Source organism: Podarcis filfolensis, assembly GCF_964270895.1.
Source record: "Podarcis filfolensis genome assembly, chromosome: 1".
Lineage (NCBI taxonomy): Eukaryota > Metazoa > Chordata > Lepidosauria > Squamata > Lacertidae > Podarcis > Podarcis filfolensis.
The window spans coordinates 41,024,605-41,045,932 of record NC_139604.1 but is presented as its reverse complement, the minus strand read 5'-3'; the positions used below and the strand labels follow the sequence as shown (position 1 = coordinate 41,045,932).

The 21,328-nt window shown below is 39.5% G+C and overlaps 1 protein-coding gene across 5 annotated transcripts in view; it reads right to left on the bottom strand.

Moving 5' to 3' along the window:
* NCKAP5 (NCK associated protein 5) overlaps positions 1-21,328 on the bottom strand; it is a 605,696-nt gene that overhangs the window by 523,861 nt on the left and 60,507 nt on the right. For 3 of the 5 annotated variants that reach the window (XM_083581664.1, XM_083581665.1, XM_083581669.1), the window contains exon 2: positions 16,736-16,883. The gene's annotated coding sequence lies outside the window, so the exon portion shown is untranslated. Of the gene's footprint in view, positions 1-122; positions 593-16,735; positions 16,884-21,328 lie in introns of those variants that run through there. The other 2 variants (XM_083581666.1, XM_083581670.1) reach the window with 1 other exon arrangement.

The following is a 21,328-nucleotide window of genomic DNA, read 5'->3' as shown; positions in this document are numbered from 1 at the left end:
CAGGATTAAATCAAAAGCATTCCCAGCCCCTTCCAGTACTACCACACATTAAACAACCACTAATTCAAAATGGGATTAAAAAACATGCAGGAACAAAAACATTTCAAGAAGTTTGTCCTTACCTACAGCAAGGCAAAGGCAGAGGAAAAGGTCAGGGCTTTCATTTGACCAAACTCAGCATTTTCACTTTCACTCTGTTAAACACTGTTAAAGATTCTTGAGGAGAGGGAGGAGGGAAGCTCTGAAGTTTTCAGATCTTCCGTCAGAGTTTTAATCATTCACATCCCAAGATCCAGCTTAACAAATACCACTGTGTTCTGTCAATATTTGTATGCAGCTCCACAGAGGGCAAGCAGCCAAACACACATGGTTTAAAGAGCCAAGAGGAGAAAACTGACACCCGAACAAACACTCCCTGCTTTGTCTCTTTTAAGGTGGTGCTGAACATGTCATCTCAGCTTCTGACTGCAGATAGGCGCCGTTCACAGATTCCACCAGTTTGGACAAAATAAATAGCAGCTACGCATTACTTTAAAGATCTTGTTTGACAAACTCGAGGACTTTTGCCTTGGAAAGTTTCTTGCAACAGTTTTGGGGGTGTGAGGAAGGATTGTTTTTGCCTTTAAGCAGCTGCCCTTTAAATATATTTTAATTGGCTGGAATTTGGAAAGAATCTCATTTGGCAGTAATTTGCATTTGAAGCACGCCCCTCAGCAGCTGAAACAGGCCCCAGAAGCTTCCTGATTACTTCATCAAAAGGAATTGCTAGAATATCGTTGGCTCCCTCTTAACAGCATGCATCTAGACAAAATTGTGTAATCTGATTGTATACTGATTGTATCTGAAAAATATTTTTACACCACATATTCTTTGCTGATCCCTGTACATTAGTTTTGGGGGTTTTTTGTATAATATTTGGTTTCTATATTTTATTAGTACAATATTTGGTTTCTATATCAATTTTACCCTTCAGTATTTGTATTTTTATTGTTTTCTTTTTATCTTTGCTGTCTAGATTCATAATTCTAGGCATATTTACTTGGGAGTGAGTCAGACTGAATTCATTTAGACTTCTGAGTGACTGTGCATTGGGCTGGGAGGCAGAAGGTTTTTGTTGCTAAATAAATTCAGTGTCATCCTATGAAAGTCTACATTGAATTTGGTCTTATTTTATTCCGTGAGTCTTAAGATGTATGCACAGGTATGTACTCTAGATGTGTCCTACCTGTTCAAAGTAAGAGCACACCTAATTTTTTTAACTGTTTAGCAAATATTGCTGAAGTATAGCCATTGTAAAAGCTGAGAAAACATACACCAAAGAAATGTTTGGGACGACTTTGGGAAAAGAACTCTAGGGAAATCACACAGTAAATATAAGAGCTGGGGTCTCATCTACCCAAAATTAAACACTTTATGGTATCTTTATTCCCAGGGGAGAACTAAGAATGTGCCTTGATGTTTGCCACTGAGTTTAGTCTGAATTAGATGTGCTTAACTTTGGGCTCAATGGAGCTCTTAGAATACAGCAAAATCAAAAATTCATGGTTTAAAGCCAATACATAACAGGGTTTTTTTCTGAACAAAGTCATAGCATCTAAGAATATCTGGCTTCCCCCCTCCCCCTTTGTGTGTGCTTTGTAGTGTAAGTAGGAGCCTGTGAAACTGTAGCTGCTTAAATGTTCACTTGTCGCCATCACCACCATCGCTACCAGCGTATCAAGAAGAATGAAGGCACCAAAGAAAAGGAGATTATTCTCTGGCTACAATACAATGAAGACTGTTTTCCATAAATATATGTTGACAGTCCTGATGCAGAAATTTTAACAACAGTTGCCAGGTGCAGAAAAATGAAGCACTTAAGGGTTGCTGTGTTGAAAAGGAAACACACATTATATAGGCAGAACCCCCCACTTACTTTATCAAAGAGTTGCATGATTTAACAAGTTGGCTGCGTGCAATTCTTTTGAAATTAATGCTTAAGATCCTTGAAATTCTAAGCATTCACCATGCAATTCTCTTTGTGCTGACTTCCTGGGAAATTTGGTGGTTTAATGGTGGCCAGGAACTTTATAAATGCATATAGATCCCACTGAGTTGCAGAACGGGTTCTCAGGTGGGTTTATCGCTTCGTTGATGTCAGTTCTTATTTTTAACTCATGTTTCTAAGTTGGTAATTTATGGAAAATGTATGCTTATTATTTAGAACCCATCCCAGTCCCTACAAGCAGCAGTGCCACCACAGCAGGCAGGATGGCAAAGCAGTGACACACCACCTCAGATGCTGTGACTGGTAAGAGTAAGTTAGACATGACTGAAGTGCTTGTGGCTCTTGAAACTTAGTCTATACAGTGGTACCTCGCGTTACATACGCTTCAGGTTACAGACTCCGCTAACCCAGAAATAGTGCTTCAGGTTAAGAACTTTGCTTTAGGATGAGAACAGAAATCGTGCTCCTGCGGTGCAGTGGCAGCAGGAGGCCCCATTAGCTAAAGTGGTGCTTCAGGTTAAGAACAATTCCGGGTAAGAATGGACCTCTGGAACGAATTAAGTACTTAACCCGAGGTACCACTGTAGACTACTTGCACAAGCGATGCAATGTCGCAAGCAGGGCTTGGGTTGTGATCTTGGCTCTTCAGAGATTAAAAAGAAAATGCACAACATGTTTCTAATCATGGGACAGGAGCCATAATCTCAATGGTCAATATGTGGGGAAAGTTCCAAAGGAACTAGTCCATTTATCTTACAAAGATAAATCCGGAACAAATTAAGTACTTAACCTGAGGTACCACTGTATAATGATAGTAAAACCATATTTTCCAGCAAAAAAATAACATAAGGGTTTTAAGGAAAGTAAAAGAATTATGTATTACTAGGATCTGCACCCCTACTCAATCCACTTGCCACCTCTTGCCACTTCCCGCACATTAATATCCTTTAGCTTCCCCTTTGCACTCCATGTAACTTCTAAGCTCACTTTCCACCTTCCCAATCCCAGCCCTTGTTTTTCTTTGCTTGTGCCTTCTGCTCCACCTTCATTTGATGGATGTTGTGGGTATTTGCTTGTTAATAACATACAATGTGAAATACATTGTGTGAAGGTACTATTTAATATCTCAGGGCTCCACATCCTTTATCTCTCTCACATGAGAAGGCTGAGGAATGGAAGAGGGAGAAGTTTGAGGACAGCAAAAAAGTAGAAATACCGAAAGGGAAAAAGTGATAATTTTTTGAGTGAAGTGGAGGTGCAGATATACTGAGAGGAAAATGGCAGTTTCTCCCCACCCCCAACTGCCCACAGTAAAATATCAGAGATGGGTGCAACACAGAAGCCAACACCAAAAAGCTAACAGAATAGAGCTTTTCTAAACGCCCTTCTCGCTGTGCTCAAACCTTGTTTTAAACTGCCACTGCCCCCACTTCAGTGTCACTCCCTACTTGCTCAAATATCTGCCAAAGTTTTAATCACCACTATCCCCTCTCAGTATTCCTCTATCCTTGCTTTATTCAAACGTTTGCTATTGTTTAAAGTGGCCACTTTTTCTTACGCAGCGTATTTCCATCCTCCCTTTACTCAAACCTCTACTATTGTTTCAAAGCACCATTTTTCTCTCAGTGCCTCTTCATCCCTGTTTTTCTCAAACATCTGCCATCATTTAAAACCACCTTTCTGCCACACCACTGACAGTTAGAACTTTCATTTATGCTCCAAGTTCCAAAGAATTAGCCTGTCATTGACCTGTCCTGTAGAGGTCAATGTTGTGGTGGTGGTGGTGGTGGTTGCCGCTGCTGCCATTATTGCCAAAGCCATAATGATTTCTAAACCCTGGCACAAGTATTTGATTACATGGCTTCATATCGATTTGTGATTCTATAAACAGACACATGCAGAGTTGCAAGCACATGAATGCATCTGGATAGTGAGATAGAAAGATGAAAAAATTAGAGATGAACTTCAGAGTCTTGTAAAGCTTTTTTTAAAGAAAAGTGCAGCTGGCTGCTAATGAAGGAGAAAGGCTTGACTGGATTATAAGAAGTTCTTGCTAGTTGATAAGGAAGGCCTTGGTTGGCACCTTAGCAGCTGGTAAAGCCATAATAATAAGCAGGCAGAGATGGGCAACAATGGCACTTGTTATGAGACAATGCTGAATGCTCACAAAAACAAGTTGAAAAGGGTGACAAGCTTACATTTAACATCAGTTGTGCTCTCCCCTAGAAAACGGAGGTAAACAAAACATGGTTCATGAACAGAGCCCTTAACCATGAGCCCTGGCTCAGACAACATACTGAGTCAAACCTTGCCTTTGCTCAGCACCGCATAACAAAAAGGACAAAGCAGCTGGTAGCTCCTGTCTGGCTGCCTGCACAGTAATGTGGTCTGGTAAGCCATAGTTTGGCCTAGTGTGATTTGTTAACCAGGCCATTGTCTCTACTGTCCATGTATTGGTCAATGTGTTTCCATAAGCCATTTTGGCTTATGGAAAAGCAGTACCATACCTGCAAAGAATCCTGGGAACTGTAGCTTGTTCAGGATGCTGAGGCTTGTTAGGAGACCACTATTTCTCTCACAGAGCTAGAGGTCGCAGAGTTCCCTCAGAAGATGGATTGTAGTTCTGTGACTTGTGGGAACTGTAGTTCTGTTAAGCACCCTTAACAGACTACAGTTCCCAGAATTTTTTGGAGGAAGCCATGACTGCTTAAATTGATATACAGTGGTACCTCTAGATGCGAACGGGATCCATTCCAGAGCCCCGTTCGCATCTAGAAGCAAACGTAACTAGCGACAGCACCACATGCATGTCGCTTTTCGCTGCTTCTGCGCATGACGTCATTTTGAGCGTCTGCGCATGTGCAAGCGGCAAAACCCGGAAGTAACGCGCTCCGTTACTTCCGGGTTGCCGCGGAGCGCAACTTGAACGCGCTCATCCCGAAGCACATTCAACCCGAGGTATGACTGTACTACTACTTTAAATGTGTAGTGCAGATGAGGCCTTAAATAATTTCAGTTATAATCTTGAATGTGTGATCCTTGTTGCTACACTGGTGTGTACCTTTGAACCCAGATTTGCACTCCTATGGCATCATGATATGAGGTCTGAAACATGGGGGCGGAGAATAACCCTCGATTTCCATATGTGCCATTCTAAGAAGGCTGCAGAGAATGACTCATTGAGTAAAGTTAGCACTGTGGGAGCAGCAAGGAGTTTCCACATGATGACTCACAACTTGTAGGATTTCTGACCTTTAGCCTTCCACCTTTTATGGACCTTTAGCCTTCCACCATATATGGATGGCCTAGGTTAGTAGAGTCTCAACGCAACAATGACAAACCTAAATGTTGTTGGAACAAGCCTTAGCAAAGCTGTAAACTAACAGTGTTTTCTGACTGCTGTTTTATACACCCACACCCACCCACAAAAAGAGGCTTTCATAACTGAGAAAATATTTAAACACTTATTATTAAGTCACTTAATAGCTCCAAGGAGAGTAAAAGTGCAGAAGTGCTACTTTGAAATTTCAAACAGTATATATAAATAAAATGGCAGCTATCAGAAGAAAGATAATCAATCCTTCCGGAGCAAAGACATAAACAAGCAAGGACTGTTTTCACCGTTTCTAATGGCAATTCTCCACTGTCTTCCTTCCATTCCCCAGGCTGCCGGTGTGTTGCTGGTAGAGGGGAGCAAAAGAGTTATACAGAGTAAGCGAACTTATGGCAAAGGAGGAACCCTGCAGAGAATGAGAATCTAATTTATGGCAGAGCAGTAACTCCACAGAGAATGGAAAACTAATTTTCTGCTACACAAATGCTGTGCATTTATTAATCAAGTTACAAAACACTTTTGTGGAAATATTTGGAAATAGTGGCGTGCTGGGGGTGCTGACAAACTTTCCTAGGGCAGAAGTCAACTAGGGGATACCTATGCTGTTCTTTGAGAAGGGCTTTTTGTTGCTGTTGTTGTTGTTGTTGTTGTTGTTGTTGTTGTTGTTGTTGTTGTTGTTTTGAAAGAGGCATGCTATTCCAATGCTGCCCTGGTGTTATTGTTTTCAGGGCCTGCTGAAAATGTTCTGAAGATGACATCTCCACTTTTGGAATATTTAGGGAATTCCTTTTCTCCTCCCTCTCCTTTTAAGACAGGTTGGGTGCTTCCAGCATTCCGGTGACTAGGAATGTTGGGGAATTCATATGAAAACAGAAAAGGAAGTGGAAATTGCTGCAGGTTGTATCTGGTCATGAACGGAAATCAGTAAAGCAAATACAATCAGTATTTGTTCACAACATTGTTTTTATGTCCACAAATGATATATAGTGGTTTCCCTTATATTAAGATGAATGTATGTTGTGTAAGTTATGTAAATAAATCAATTAGTGGATAGTGAGCCAAATTTCATAGTATATAGTGGAAACTGAACTGCTATGGAATGAAAACAGCACTGATTGTGATAAATACAGGTAGAATCAAAAATTGCTGCCTTCTTAACATCCCTAGTTATGGCTCATCTGGCTTGTGCTGCACTCCAGTCCATCACTACATTTCACTGGCCTCTGTGTCATGATGCCTTTACATGAGTACAGTGGGTACATGCTCTTGCTGACATATCACACATTAGGTGGCACTTTTTGCCCTATTGTCTTTGTTCTAATTTGAAGGCTGAGCCAACATCATGTCTAACTCATTGTGTCTCCTCACACTGTGATTGGCTCAGATTTAGATCATGAATTAGATCAGATTAGATTTATTTATGTATATAACTTCACAAAAAAGGAGACCTAAGGTGTATATTACAAGGGAGAAGTCAAAATGTCAAAGGTACAGCTTCAGACAACCAAAAAACTGGAAGTGCAAAAGTAAGAAAGGGTGGGATTAAATTAATCCAAATTATTTTCCCCTCAAAAGGCATCTGAGTCCTGAGGTGACTCAAAATTTGATGCCTGATGCCCTGGAGTGATAATGTCAGCCTTAAAAGAAAGAAAAAAGTTTACTTTAACATACCTTAACACACCATTTTTATAATAAATTATTTTCAGGACATGAAAGGAGGACCAACAAAACTAGACAGAACATGATTCACATGTAAGAGCTTTAAAGCAATTTTCATTCTAAAAACTTGGCAGAAAGCTGCTAGCAGATGTAACCAGGGCTTGTCATGTAAAGGTAAAAGTACTCCTGTCTTTCATAATACTCCTGTATATTCTTCATGCAGTCATTCATACCAACAATGTACAAAATAACAGGAAACAGGTAGGCTTTTAATGCAAGTGAGATTACACTATATTTTCCTGTTCATAGGGCAAGCTAGAGATTGGCAATGGAAATACACAAATCAATATCAAGAAAGAGAAATAGAGTTGTCTGCATATATTTTGCTAACTCCTGCTACTTTAATAAGACTGTATACCTACATGCTGTAGTTTTGTACCAAGTAGCACATATAGTTCATGTCCTATGGATGCCAATGAATGCCCTCATAAATATCAGACATCACATTGAAAAAAAGCTTCCAGACTTCTGTAAACAATATTGTCCACAGGAAGATGGTTTTAGGAGTGTTCATGCATTACATTCAACAGATGGGAAGCAACAACCTGGAAAGGTAGGCTATCTAGAAGAAGGAAAACTCTGATCCCAAACCTCTGCTGCCTTGTCATATGTCTCTCATTTGTGAGAAAGCCTTCAGGAATACATGGTGAGCAAATATCTGCACCTGCTGCATTGTGGGATATCTTCAGGAGAAGGAAAGGCTAAGGGGTAAACTCAGTGCTATTTTTCTAGAAAAATAGGTACCAGAACTCACCATGAATGCCTTCCTCATTCTCTTAGAATGCCAATGGCACCCACCTGAGAGGAGACAGAACTGAGTTCCGGTGAGTTCCAGCTGAAAAAAGTCCTGAGTAAACCCTACACAAATCCTGAGTTGAGTACCTAAGGCAGTTGGATGGTGTCTTATATGCCTCTTTCTGGCAAGCTGGTGCCTTTGGACCACATGAGTGAGGCCAATGAAGTATCTTGTAGTCTGGGAAGTCCAGGACTTCCATACACACTACTCAGGCTTGGGCCCAAGAGACTTCACTTCAGTGATGCAAGCACACACCATGGAGCTACACAGATTGAGGAAGTCTGGTGTATAGAAAACTATTTATACCACTGACTGAAACAGAAGGTGGTTACTGTTCTGTCCCTAAGAAGATATTGGACCATCACTACAGGAGTCTCTAAAAAGGTTTGTGTCCCAGACATATGGCTCATGATCTCACTGCAATTACTAAACTAGGACTTGAGTATAATGCTGGGCGGGTAAGGAGGGGCCATGGAAGATGTAGTAACTTGAAAGGATGGTGGGTGGCTTATGAAGATTAATAAAAGTACTTTGTAGCTAAATGCTTTTATAGTGTTCCCCCCTCCTTTGTTCCTACAGATGATTATATTAAATGTATGCATAACTTTGTTCCCATATTGCTTTAATACCAATGCTCAAAGACTTCTACAAACATCAGCACGTTTAGCCTCTAACCACTCAAATGAAGCTGCAATTATGATAATTAGGAAATGGCATCATGTCATCAATATGCATTTGGAGGTTGAACATGTATCAGAGATAATTAACTGGAGGTGTAATTAAAGCTCCTCTCCCTTCGAAAAAGAGAGGTAAATATGATCACAACATGAGCATAAATTAATGAAACAACTGTCTTTTGCTCAAGATTATACAACTGTTAACATTAATACAGAGCACAGAAGGGGAAGGGAAATCTAACAGGGACTTTCCAAAGAATAATGTCTGTAATTAATTAATGTTTGTAGTACTGTATGTGCGCATTAACTAAAGGGCCAAAGGTGGCTCTTACCTGAGCTTATCTAAACATTTGTATGGGTTACATTTTGATGTTGTTTATTGTCCTAAGCTCCTGTGAAAGGAAGGGAAGGGTGGGATACAAATAAATTAAATGTGATGATGATGCTGTCTCATTTGAAGAAATCTAGATTTGTTATGGCCGGATCTAGTCTGGGTTTTGTAGTATGGTGAGAGCCAGAATATGATCTGGAGGCACATGTGGCTGTCAGCTTGCTGAAGCTAAGCAGGTCTGGGTCTGATCAGTGCCTGGAGACCATATTTATCCCAGTTTGGGTTCCATGATGCAAGAAAGGTGGGATATACATGTGAGTAAGATAGATAGCTGCAAAAAGCAGAAAAACTGGAGGAAACATATGCTACCTTCTCATTTACTACTATGAAAAATCTGGATTTATAAGTCTCTCCACCCACTGAATATCTATCACTTTAGGATATAGTATCATTGAGAACATCTAGACCCATTCTTAATTCTAGTGCTATTAGTAATGCTATTCACCTTTTAATAAGAATTATATAAAGTTATTAAAGAACAAGGTTTCTAATAACAACAACTGTTTCTGAACCCATTTTTGGTGGGCAGAGTACTCTTGTCATCCTTGCAACAGCCCTATGAATTTGGTTAAAATGGAAGTAACAACAAATTGCCCAAGGTCACCCAGGTAGCAAGGCTGAAAAAAGATTGTTAACCTGTCTTCTCATGTCAAAATACAACACTCTAACTCTCAACCCCAACATGCTATGTTGTATTTCCAATGTTTCCACAAACCTGATGCTCAAGAAATGTGGATGGGAAAAAAGACAAGTCTGCATTGACGTACCAAATTATTTTAAATTACAACATGCTTCCTACTCACACAAGTATTTACAGGCAATTTTAAGAAGTACATAAAGCAAGAATGGGAAACCTGTGGCCCTCCAGATAAAGTTTGATTCCAACTTCCACTAGCCGCAGGCAGCATGGGATGATGGGAGTTGTAGTTCATCAACATCTGGGGAACCACAAGTTACACATCCCTGTCTTGGGGAGACATCCAACTAAGTCATAATCAGAGTAGACCCACTGAAATCAAAGCCAGAATGGCAGGGAATTTTATATGCCTCATTCATAGGGCAAGTACAGCCCATCTATAGGCCTGTCAAGGTAATAATCTAATCTTATTTTGTGGGGCACTATCACTGCAGGTTTGAAGACAAGGTGTGTGGTTAATAAATACAAATAGAAATAAATCTGATACTTGCAGTTTCAACCTGTAAATTTAACACAGGGCACAGGCCAAGTTTAGTCATCTTCTTTGCTGTAACAAATCCACCCATGCCATGAGCAAGAAAAAGAATACATAAAAAATCAAGAATGAACTTGTACCTCTAGATGGGTAGGAGACACACTGTGCTTTTAGAGGTAGGCATGCCATCTCCCATCTTCACTTCTAAGCAAACAGAAGCAAATTGGAGGAATGGTTTGCTTTTGCTGAACAGTAGCTTTGTTCTTAACCAAAGTTTGCAAATGTGCAAGTTCTCCAAATTTTGATAACTACTTAAAAACATCTTGTCATAAATGTGCAGATCTTATACAACTGGAAATACTTTTATTCAACAAACTTTTAAAGTGTCCAGCCCTGTCTCTTCCTACAGACATTTTTTAAATGTTATTATTTTGCTCTTCCTGCATTTTATTCTGTCATGTTTACTTTACTAGATTGGTCTGCCATCGGACTGTATTATCCTTTGTAACATGATGTCTAATTTCAACAGAAATATAATTATTGACAAAATGGGAGGGTTTTGTTTTTAACTTGTCTTGTAGCTCAGTTACAGTCCCATTCTTCATATCCCATTCTTGACCCTATTCAGTAATCCCTTTGTGATGTTATAGATTCTGCAATCCTAGTGCCTGAACTGGACTAAAATTGCTCCTCCCTATCTGCCACTGTGTACCAAGTACTTTCATTGTTTTCCATATATTACCAAGCACACAACATCTGTCTACCCTTGGTACCCTTGATGTTTGCAGAGGATGATTTTTATAAACTTCAAAGTTGAGTATGTCAAGAATCTCACTATCATTAGGTGAAATGTGCATGGTTCTAGATGCAATTGTGGTCTACATACCTTGGAACTACCATTGCACTTGTGATGTGTACCCATTTCCCAGGCACATCTACTTGATTTCAGAGGAATGTATATCTACCTAACTGTGCTCAGGATCAAAGCAAGACACTTAGGAATACTTCTGTGAAATCCAGTGCTCTTATGTGCTGTATTATTCTCTACATCTCCACAGTATAGCCTCCATTTCTGACTCACATTCGTCACAAACATGTCTCCCAATTTTCCCTGACATCTACATTCTCTTCCTCCTGATTTTACTAGATACAGTACTAACCTTTTCATAGGATTATTTGACCCCATTTTTTTGCACACAAAGTTTATCCCCTTTTTTGTCTGCAGGGTTCAACAGTATCACTGCCTACTACTCAGAACTATCTTTTCTTTCCTTCACATTTTCCTTTGCCCTTCAGTAGTAGTACTGTCAGTGATGCCAGTTATAAGGAATTAGTACCCTTGGGGAAAATAAAACAAAAGCAAGGATGACATTTGCTTCTCAAAAAAGTATGCCTGACATACTTTCTCATAAAATTGTCTGCTAGACAAACAAACCATGGACGCATCTCCAACCCTACCAGGCTTATGCAACGTCTAAATTATCCCTATGAGTGGGGTCCTGTAGGTTGGCTAACTGTTTCTTATTTATTAATATTAGATTTTAATACTAAATATATTTCATGAAATAATGGACAAGTGGCAAGCTTAGTGTACTGGATGAGAGACTCAGCTGCTTTGTGAGGACTTAAAGCCTACCCAAATATCTGAGCTTTCCTATTCCATTCATAGCTCAGTGCTCTATATCACTGGTCTTCAACCATGCTTTACCTCAAGCTCGCATAATGGGACTCATTTCTTAATTTTTTGTTACCACATTTGTGTATAACTGTAGCAGCACTGGTATGACCTAGCTTAGGTCAGACACGATCCTTTCATGGATCCTTCTGGGTGGGTGATGGTTGTGGCCCCTCACAGGCAGCTTTCCACTCACAAGGTGTGAGCAGTCACTTCCCAGTGGCCAGCCATTCTAAATTCCCCAGCCGGCTGCACTGCAGGGCAGGACAACCTACCAAAACAAAATTTCAACTGCCCAGACAATGAGCATAGCCTGGTCTGCCAACTGAGGATAAAAGCCAACTGTGCCTACAGTTTGCAAAGCAGTTGGCCCAAGAGCTCATGGATCCTAACCCACCAGTTGACAATGGATGCTCTAAATCACTGGTCTTCAGCAGGTGGGTTGGGACCCACTACTGGGCCAAGGCTTGATCCAAAGTGGCTCATAACAGGAGCACTATCACCATACAAAGAAATGGGTCTCCAAATGTATGTTTGAGTTAAAAGTGGGTCTTGGGTCTGAAAAGGTTGAAGATAACTGCTCTAAATCACCTTATCTCAAAACCATATGTGTATGCCACTGTGGTGGTGTTGGATAATTATTGAAATTACTGAATTATAGAATAAATATTAAAATGTGTATGAGAAAGACCAAGAAAATGAAGGTTGTATGTGCAAGAAAACCATGGCAGAAGAATGGAATGACATGTATGCAGGAGCTATTGCTATAACTGTTAAGGACAAAGGAGGGAAAGATAATAAAATTGCTATGCCTCCTGATTAAACCTTTGCTTGTAAGTGTATAAATGGTTGTTCTGTTTTCATATCCGGTGTGCTACCGTCAACTACTTGCTGGTTGAGGTTATGTCTCACTGGCCTTGCAACGTCTAAATAAATGTCCTGTTTGACTTGAAAATTGGAGTTTGGATCTTACTGGCCGTCCAGGATGAACTCACGGGGTATTGGGTCCAAATATTTTTCCAACAATGTAATTCCATGCTTGGTCAAAATTGAAGCTGAAAATAGTTGTGCTTCTCCAACTGCACTGGCTTGCAGCTCATTTCTGGGTTCAATTCAAAGTGCTGGGGGCTTTCTTAAACCTTGAAAGTCCATCCTATGGTTTATGACTGAAGTGCCTTAAGAGTCTGTTGGCTCCACAAATACTTACATATAAGATTTACAGTTGTTTCCTCCGCAAGTGCTTACCCATAGCTTTTTTGACACCATTTGAATACTACCACCATTGAAGACTATAAGGGACAGGCTTTATATGGTTGTTGCACTCTGGCTATGGAATGTTCTCACCCAGGAAGTCGTGGTTCAACAGCAGACAAATACATTTTTTTAAAAAAATACCAGGCTATTAAATACTCTCTGCATTGCCTTCACAATGTTCGGAAGTTTTGCTTTTAATTCTGCTGACTGCTGTTATACTGTGTTGTTTTAATGTGCTTTTTTGCTTTTGTTTCAATTTGTAATCTTAAGTTTTTGCAAACTGCCCTGGAAATCTGTTGAAGAGTAGGGTATAATAAATCAAATCAATGAATAAATAAATATTTAAAATGTAGTGTATAAAGTGGATCAGAATCCCACCATGAAATCACAACATGTTAAGAGCTTTGCAGCACCTGCTCTAACTTTTATTTGCCTGCTGTAAACTGGGCATCTCATGTTATATGTGTTGTTCAGTAGCTTCATATGTGCTACAATGCAGATCCAACTCCATCATCTGTCTGCTTTCAATAGCAGCTTGAACTGATTTATCATCCTTATTCAGTCCTTGCGACATGTGGGGAGACACAATAAAGCAGCATTTTAAACCACTTCTGATCAAGCCTTGTTTAGCTCTCTAGCTATTACCTTAGCTGGCACTTCAGGAAATGAGTAATCAAACTGATTGGACAATATCTTCTTCTGCATATTACTACTGTAAACTTATTCATTCTTTAAGTGCTCCACAAAACCCAAATGTCTATTTCTCTATTCACTCATCACAAAAATAAAATTATTATTTTTTCTACCCAAGTCTTAACAGTGATGATAATGATGATTTGCTCTGGGTGCTTATATGTTATCCCAAGAAACTGAACATGTTGAAACATCAGTTTTTATAGCCTGCTGCGTTTCTGGGGTTGCCAAATGTAGCTCCCACAGGCACACATATGCATGGGCAGTAGTGTAGGAACTTGCCCATAGGCCGCCTCATAGAGTATGGGTAGATTCTAACTATGGTTTGGGTGCCTTTGCTCATGAACAGAAATGGAAGGAAATCTAAGATACTAAACATTGGGTTTTACTCAGAGAAGTCACATTGATATTAATGAACATGACTAAAGTCTATATATGTCAACAGGCCTATTCTGAGTAAAGCTTGGTTGACTACTACCTATTCTATGGAGAATGAATATAACCATTCTGACTTCTCCATATTTTCCTTGAAATTGAAATAAGACTCTTCACCTTGTGTGTTTTGCAAACAAATCACCTGCTTGGTTACACACATAAAAATATTCTTGTTATGCTTTCTTTGTCCTCTGGAAACACTAGTGCTCTTTGAAGATCAAAGGGAATACAGGAAAAGATTTTTTTTAACTGTGATAACAATCATTATAGTCTACAAGCAAAAACAAGGAATATACCATTTCTAAGAACAGGTGTGTGAGAAGCTTGATTCTCTCTCTCTCTCTCTCTCTCTCTCTCTCTGTGTGTGTGTGTGTGTGTGTGTACACATAAACATACACACACACTAGCTCCACTCAATGCTAGGAAAACCTAGGCAAAATGAAATTGTGTTGACTTCCTTTATAGGCACTGCGCTACTTAATATGTGGCAATGAACTCATCTAAACTCTCTCTCTCTCTCTCTCTCTCTCTATATATATATATATAAGCTTAACCCACTCTGACCAATGTTCTGCTTCAAGTCAAGCTCAGTGAAGTTCAGGCTTCACACTTTATTGAGAGAAGTTCAACCAATAATTGGCATGGTTGTTTTTAATTTACTCAGCTGTGAAAATAGCTAAATCAAACAAAGATAGTACCTCTTGAGGAGTATATATTTTATCACAGAAAGGGAGGCATACGCAATACCTGGAGCTCTTTTTGAAATCCGTACAAATGAATTAAATGAATTAAACAAACAAATGATGTTTAAATCTCAGCATCAGTCTTTTGTTATCTGGAGCACCTTTCTCCAGCTTGGTGCCTTCCAGATCATTTAGATTACAACTCCCATCATGGCAGTGCTAGATGGAGTTGTAGTCCAAAACATCTGAAGGGCACTGTGTTGGAGAAAGCTGGCTTACAGTACCTGCCATGTAATAAAACACAACATATCTTCAATAAGTAATACAGTAGTACCTTGGGTTAAGAACTCAATTCGTTCTGGATGTCCGTTCTTAACCTGAAACTGTTCTTAACCTGAAGTACCACTTTAGCTAATGGGGGCCTCCCGCTGCCACTGCCGCGCGATTTCTGTTCTCATCCTGAAGCAAAGTTCTTAACCCAAGGTACTATTTCTGGTTTAGCGGAGTCTGTAACCTGAAGCATCTGTAACCTGAAGTGTCTGTAACCTGAGGTACCACTGTATGGGGCTCTGCTCACAGGAAACATGAAAATCCCTAGCCATATTACTATTTCCTTTTTTTAATAAACTACTTACAATGGCCTATTTTCCAATAATACCACCTTTCGTTGTTCTTTTGTTTTATGTAAGGAAGAACTGCAAAAAAATGCAGTAGTTTGCACTGAAAGCCATGGCTATCTATACGAGGCCTAGAGGAAGCTGGGAGGGGGGGGGCAGCACACAACTACTACAGCTCAATGCTGTTATTATTTTCTTTTCATCTATCCTGTAACACTGATTTGTAATGGGAGGCAGTCAACACAGAAAGTTGAAAAACTTCTTGGTATTCCATACACACAGAGCCTCTTTCTCTAGGGTATCATACATTCCTATCTGGAGGAGTAGGGGACTGTACCAAATTTGTGCTTGGGGTACTATCAACACAGTAGGCCTAAAACTGAAATATTCTCCGCTTTCTGGGATTTGCAGTTTCTATGCTCATTGAATCGTCACTAGATGGCATTTAAAACTGGAGGATCATTCTGGAACAACATTTACTGCCTCAGTTGCCCTTAAGTCTGTAAAGCTTTTCAAAGACCGCTCAAGATGACAGCCAGGGAGGTAATGAAAATGCTATATGTTGCCTTTGGACATTGCAGCAGTAGTAATCTCCAAGAATAAACTATTAGGAGTACTACATTTCATACATTAATATCCGCTGCTTTTAAGGAATGAAAATTCCCATCTAAGCCATTATCTATAAGACCGGTGATCTCTTGTACTCAATAAAGACAGTCTGTAGATTTTAATGTGCAGAGCTGGCCTAGTGACTAATTACATGGCACGGCATGTGGCATTGTACCATCTTCCGTTCAGCTGGGTCATTGTAATTAATTGCCTGAGCAAAGTAGTTTCCAGGATGCTGTTATAAATAATGAATGTTTAAATCTGGAGTAGGTTAGAAAACTCTGGGGATTCCAGCATTCTTTCTTTCCAAAAGCTAAATCTTCCAGGTTGCTATGAAGAAATGAGGCCACTGCTGTAAAAAGCCTAACACACCTCTGGCAAATAAATGGCTAAATGGTAGTAGCAGGGGTGACAGCATTAGTAGATTTCAGTTGGATCCTATTAAAAGTGCAGACAGCACTTGATTTTGCCTACATACTGTGAAAGTTTATTCATGGTATGTACAAAGGATGTAGAGGTCTTTATGTACAGGCCTATATCTAATCTATCCCATAAACTCAGGCATGTCAGCATCATCAAAACTTTTGAAAATATGGTAGAAAATATAGGCAAAATACATTGTAGAAGTTCGGTTTAAAACTCACATAACAGCATTTAGGACTGCTTACATTTTTTTCTTTCTTAAAGACTTACCTCTCCCTGAAGATACTTTGATTCTGAGAATGATACACTTTCTAGCCCAATGAGTTTAAAAGCTTAGGGAGAGGCTACCAGGAGTGTCTCTCTGTTTTCCTTCCTTGTTCACATTTGAAGCCAGAATGCACTATCTGCCCTCAGCTGCCTGCAATGCAAACACAGTAGAGGAGTTGAATGATCTCTCATTTTTATATCTGAGCTCAAGCCATTTAGGGCTTCATAGTTCAGAACAACAAAAAGTCACAACTTTGAATTGCTCTCAGATGAGTGCCAAGAGCTAATGCAAACTCTGAAATAACAGTGGATACCTTTGTAATCAAAGCTTAGCAGCTCACAATTGCACTGATTCTAAGACAAGTGACTTGAAACAATTACTGAATAGTATATCCCTAGTAATATCACATGGGGCTTTTTGCTGATTTGTAAAAGCACATTTTTAGGTTGATGTGTAATGGACAGTGTCCTAAACACAATGCCAGGGTAACATGGCTTGGTTTGCATAGGTGTGTGTGTGCATGAATATGCAATAATATTATAATTAATTATGTGGAAAACTAGATCATGCAATAAATTAACTTGAAAACCCATCCTGGATTAGTGCTAATGATTGGCCTACATCACTTTCCCAGTTCCATTCTATAGCAATGACACATGGTGATTCAGACCTAGGAACTGACTCCTCTCAATTCCTGGGTCCAGTAGGTGTAGAATTTAATTAAGGTTTGGGTGTTAAACTGTGTGCTAGACACTTCTAATCACCTGGAATCAGCAAGTATTAAAATCTAATTAAGTCAGGCTAGCCTCCCTTGTTAAGGTGATAGCCTGGGAGATGGGCCATTAAGAACACAGAGGATCAAAAAGAACTCAGTGTGAGATGGCAAATGTGTGGGGCCCCTCTCCCTCAACAGATAAAGTCAGAGCTTAGGTTAGAAGGGTTGGAGTTATGAGCTATGTGACTGAAACAGAAAGCAGCAGGCAGAGCACGATGTTTTATGTATGTTGAATCCAAGGCTGCACCTGGGAGAAGCTGATTATGCTGCGAGCTCTTCCATTGTAGGCTCAGGTGGTATATATGTGTCAATAAACCATGTATCATAAAGACACCAGTGTCCGCTGTGCTTCATTTCCAAAAGAAAACATGGGCCCTAGGCAAGTGCACCTAGAACCCCTGGAATTTCGCACGCTCAGAGATTGGGGTGGCATGCAACAATACACTCAAAACCTCTCTATCGTGTTTTGTTAAATCAGAAAATCCAAAAGTACTGCTATTTGTACCTAAGAACAGTATGAAGAGGGGGCAAATTCCAGTGGGTGACTGCAATTATTCATGCTAGTTTACACCCAGTAGTCCTTTAGATCTGGTCTCATTTATCATGCTTATTGTGTTGTTGAAATGCCAGTCCATACAGAATTTCTGCACCTCTGTCTATGGAATCTGTAAATTAGATACCATTCCTTCCTTCCTGAGCTCATTTTAAAACACTTAGAAATTGTTTTTAGCATACAAGCCAGAAGAAGGTTAACAAAACACATTCTGGCAACCTTTTGTTTATTGCACTATAAAATCTCATAAATGAAACATTATTTCTCATTTGAAAGTAGACACTCTGAAGCAATGATGCAACCATCATACTTTTAAAGAGCATTTGGCAGGGAAGGGAAGACCTCCCAGGGTGAGAGACGAGGAGAAGAAAGGAAAGCTCCCAGGTGAGAGCTGGGAGGGTCTACCATTTTCTGTGCGAGACAAGGATTAAGAGCTACCTTAGAGAGAGGACTGTGTCTTTTCTCTTTCTTTCACTGTTTTTATTTTTTATTTAGATTCTTTTTTATCTTATTGTACTATGAAAAAGTTTTAATAAAATCTTTCAAGGATACTTTTAAAGAGCATTTATGCCAATGCCTTACTTCACAATATATTACTGGTGGGTTTGCCAGAATTTTACATCTACATTACATTGCATAATTTTTCATCGTCCTCAGATGTCCGAGCCTTTTGGAATCCCACAGTTAGAGTTGCTGAACAGATTATTTTGTTCATGAAATAACTTTGGCCTTTCTATACCTGTATGCCTGCCATGTGCTATACCACCGCGCTATGTGATGCATAAGAATGAAGTCTCTTGCAACTTCGGCTACAGTAATCAGCCCATGAGCACAAAACCAAATTCATCCACAAACTTTTCAAATATTTGAGCTAAATCACTAAACATGCCCTTAATCCTGTGCACATAAGCAGTTTGTTTATCCTCTAATTCATAATTCCTTGTAATTTTGATGTGTGCAAATAAAAGAGAGTGATGAGAAAGATATAGACTGACTAATGAATGAGATGATTATTTAGCCAAAGCAAACATGATAAAGAAAAGTTTCCAGGTCTAACTTACCAGTGGAAATTCCGTTCCCCCCCCCCAGGAATTTGCCTGATTTGTTTTCATTTTAACACATTTCCCAAGCTGCCTATTTGCAAGAAAGGTCACACACTTCAAAACTGCTCCTGAAAGAATTGGACTGGGTATATATATGTATTTTTAACATATTCATCATGCAGCAACACCATTATCCTGTGGGGTTTTTGCTTTTGTTTTGTTTCCAGCTGATTTCAATCTTGCGTTTTTGTACTATGTTCCTAGTCAGTGAAACATCCAAGTGCTATTCTTACATGGACAATCCATGATGTAACTGTGTGTCTTTTAACTGAGATATAATTGCAGGAGTTGCCATTTTCTCTGAGTGGTGTCAGAGAGAGATGTTTAATCATCTCCCTCAAAGTCATTTTTCTGATTAAAAAAATTCCCCTTAATATGATGTTTGGCCTATTGGAGGAGGAATATAGACCTTGGTGTTTTATCATTCAGGACAAACAGAAGCTGGGAGAGGTTTTTGATCAAGAAAATTGCATAGGGAGGGGGGAAATTCAACAACTCCCCCTCCCCAACTACTTCACGTAAATAGGAAGCTTCCCCCCAGCTATATTTCAGTTTGTAAATATACCGGGAGATCTATCATAGATATCCCACATAACAGAAAGGTTGTTTCCCCTCTGTAAGTCACAAGAACCTGCCCTAAACGAAGATGTACAGTTAGTATTAAATAAAATTTAGGGTCTGTTGTGGCCTGCCTCCCTTGTACTTAGACACTTTCTGTTTCTCTTCATGGCTTCTATGTAGGAATTGTGGGTTGTTCTTGCTGTCATTTTAAATAAAGAAACTTGTATAAATATAAATCCTTAAATCCCCTCTTGTTGACCCCTCTGTCAAATTATGTCAGCTTGGAAAAATGGCAGTATTACCAATGAAAACTAGACTATGTTCAAAAAGTGAACTTCCAGCCTTGCACAATGCACTGGAATAAGAGGCAGGGAAAAGAGGTGCATAATTCCAAGCTACAGAACAATGTCCACCACCTCAATGGTTTGTAGAGCTGGAGATGAGTTACTGAAGAATTAATCCCTGATTTACCTGTTCAGACTAAGGTCCCATCTGCACTAGGCTGTAGGTACTGCTATACTAAATGATCAACACCTTACAAATGTGGAACAGGCATTAGGTGGTACCTTTTCCGCTAATCGAAGTGTTCAAGTGGGCACATGTGGGGTAAGACAATCTCATAGGTAAGTATTCTGAGAACAACTGCAAAAAGATTTGAGCATATCTGTAAAATTCTAAGATGAATATTTGGGAGCAAGTTCATTTACAATCTAAAAGACCCTGACTTGAAGAGCACAGCACTTCTCTGAAATTTCAGAGGAAAAAATGATAATAATTGCCAATACAGGGCAGATTTCTACATGATAGGTAAATTATTCCACAAACTCCTTTGAATCAGTTCCTATAACCAAACTACAGTATATTCTTGGGAGAGCAAACTGTATCTGATGTAGCCTGGAGCAATCACTGTATTTCCTCTACATATCTCATAAAAGTGTGGCATCCATAAATTTAGGTGCCTTGTGCAACAGCAATGCAAATTATTCAGATTGTTGCTTAATCTTAAAATCTTAAAATTTACTCTGTAGCCAGCATGAAAGAACTGAAAGGCACACCTACTCCTCAGGTAAAAAACAACAAAAATCCAAATAAATATATTCATCATCTGTCATTTGGCATGCCCTTCGCTGGCAGAGGAAAACCATGCTAATTACATAATGTACACAGTTTCACAACCCAAAGACCTGATCCTGCAAACCGTGTTATATACTTCCTAAGGTTCCCTGTTGTGAGTATTGCTGTTATGTAGCGTTGCCATATTTCAAACAGTGAAAATCCGGACAGAAAAGTTGTTGAGCTTTTTGGGCAAAATCACTTATTAAAAAATGCTGGTTTTGAGATATTTTTATGGGAAAACAGGAAAAAAACGGCATTGCCAACATGGGCTGCCATACATCCAGATTTTCCCAGACATTTGACCAATTTCTGCCTGGACACTGCTGCCGAATGCAGTATTCGGTAAATGTCTGGGAAAATCCAGAAGTATGGCAACCCTAGGTGTAGGTAGGTATTGTTAAGATAAAATAAGTGGCCATTTTGGGTCATGTTTCTGGCAAATAACTGATTATGGTGAGATACAATAACTACAGAATGCCAATGCAGC